The following is a 2,293-nucleotide window of genomic DNA, read 5'->3' as shown; positions in this document are numbered from 1 at the left end:
GAGAAACTTCAATAATAACCTAACAGCATAAATACGAGGATCCTTAAACAGGAACTGTGTTGGGCAACTGATTTTATTGCAGAATTCAGCGCATTTTCTTCAGGTCCCTCCACAGAAGAGCATGACACTGCCTCCCCCGTGCTTCACCATAGGTATGCTGTTCTGTGGTCATGTGCAGTGTTGCTTTTGAACCAAACAAACCATCTGGAATCATATTTTCATCAGTTTTTAGTTGTTGGTGAAGTCACTGTTGTGTCATGTTTTTTTCAGGTATTGATGACCATCTGAGAGCAGTAAAAAATTGATTTTAAATCAGAGTCAATGTCCTCTGACTATTTGGCATTAATCTGAATGTGCTTGGTTAATTATCCCCACCCATATCCACATTTATAAGTGGGTGCACACACTCATGCAAACATATTATTTTAGTTTTTCTACTTTTATCTCCACCCCCAAAAAAGGTTTCAGTTTGTTTTTCTGTTGAATTGTGTAGGTTAATGATCACATGTAGGGTTCTGAAGTGATTCATCTGGTGTCATCCTCTATGATGCGGTTTTTATATCTACTTTATCTCAGGCATGGTGCAAACGAGCGCTTTGTTTTTGCTTATTGGTTGCTTCTTTTGAATAAAATAGAAGCTCAAACAGGAAGGAGGGCCTGACACTGCAGAGTATTAAAATATGTAATATAGTTTATAGCTTAGAATGATTTTTTAGCAAGTATTTATATTTTATGCTGTCTTATAGAAATAAATATCAAGTTAAAAAAATTATTTTGTTTATTTTGCTGTCTGATAAAAAATTCAACAAAATTAGAAATTTGAGTAAAGTTGAACTCACTGTCTCTGCAGAATGTAAACTGTACATCAACTGTAGATCAAACTCCAGCATCAGTTTGAGCAACCGAGACATCATTTCTCTTTCAACACATGAACACAGCAGTGAGTGTCAGCACAGTTGGGGGGTATATTCTGGAACTTTCAACTTTAGTCTCCAAACGCCGAATAAACCAAAATACCTAACTAAAACGCGTTCAAAGGATGACTGAGTTGATTTACTGGACCGTGAATGCAGCATCAGTTCACAGGGGAATACAGATAGTTCTTGAACACACCTCTCCTTACTGTAATTCCCAAAGGAACAAACAGAAGAAGAAAAAGTCGAGAAAAACCCCAAATGTTAAGCCTCGCGTTTTAAACTCGGCGGTTTTTAGTTTGAAAGTGAAAAACTTTGACAGTTTTAAATCTCTGACCCCGGCTCTCACTCCCGGTGCCTCTCTCTGAAGTCCAGGTGTTACTTTTATCAAGTAAAATTAACTAGTTGGTAATGAAACGCGGAGACAGTGTGTGATTAAAGCGGTTCTTTGGTGTGAGGCTGTCCTGCCTCCAACAGGACTCTGCGGTAAAAATGGCTCTTCGTGCCGTGGCCTGAGATTAGTCACAGCTCGGGCCTCGAGCAGGAAAACGGCTCTGCGACAAGCTGTTCACCTCCTCAGAGCTGATTATCTTTAGATCCGAGCCTGTTTTTACCGCATGGAGCCCCAACAGGGAGGAAACTGCCGAACCGAAGTGGCAAAACTTTTTCTTTTTCCAGCCGTGGGCGAGTTAGCTGGAAACCAACTGCGATCAATCGTTTCTACTCACCCGGAGTTGTTGGTTTGCAGGGAAAACTTGTGCCTTTATAACCCGACTACAGCGCCATAAAGCTGGGAAGTTATCCCTCTCGCGACCCTGCAAGTCCCAACTTTGGACGGCTTTAATCCAAGAATCGCGTCCTGCCCTCGGTCCGTGTTATTATCATGGGCGGGGGACAGAAGCAGAGCTGGGAGTTCCTGTCCCTGAAACAGGGAAACTCAACAGGAAACTGAAAGAGCTGCCGTGCTGGACTCCTCCGCTAGGGCCGAAACTCCGAGGATAAAAGGTGCAGTCGGAGGAATGTGCCGTAGAAGTCTGTCAAAGTATGGAGGGCGGTTAGTGCCACAAGACACAGCCAACAAGAATCTGCTCGAAGTATGGTGGGTGGTTAGTACCCCAAGGCAGAGTCAATATCAATCTGTCAAAAGTAGATGGAAAAAGTGTTTGTGTGAATGGGTGAATAATGCACGCTGAATAAAATGCTTTGAGTGCTCAGGCAGAGTAGAAAAGCGCAGCATAAGGAAATTTTTTCCGTTTATGGAGAGTAGTTATTGCCACAAGATACAAACAAGAAGAACCTGCCCAAAGTACGGAGAACAGTTAGTGCCACAAAATAAAGCCAACAAGAACCTTCCCCAGTAGGAAACTACCTATATAAAT

At 42.2% G+C, this 2,293-nt stretch overlaps 1 protein-coding gene across 2 annotated transcripts in view; it reads right to left on the bottom strand.

Annotated features, from left to right (window-relative positions):
* Window positions 1-1,947, bottom strand: part of cyfip1 (cytoplasmic FMR1 interacting protein 1) — a 38,079-nt gene extending 36,132 nt beyond the window's left edge. For both annotated transcript variants that reach the window (XM_005727131.1, XM_005727132.1), the window contains exon 1: window positions 1,643-1,947. The gene's annotated coding sequence lies outside the window, so the exon portion shown is untranslated. The remainder of the gene's footprint in view (window positions 1-1,642) is intronic.
* Window positions 1,948-2,293: the final 346 nt, after the last annotated feature.

Source organism: Pundamilia nyererei, unplaced genomic scaffold, assembly GCF_000239375.1.
Source record: "Pundamilia nyererei isolate P.nyererei 1_Seehausen unplaced genomic scaffold, PunNye1.0 scaffold00023, whole genome shotgun sequence".
NCBI lineage: Eukaryota > Metazoa > Chordata > Actinopteri > Cichliformes > Cichlidae > Pundamilia > Pundamilia nyererei.
This window is presented reverse-complemented; position numbering and strand designations above follow the sequence as displayed.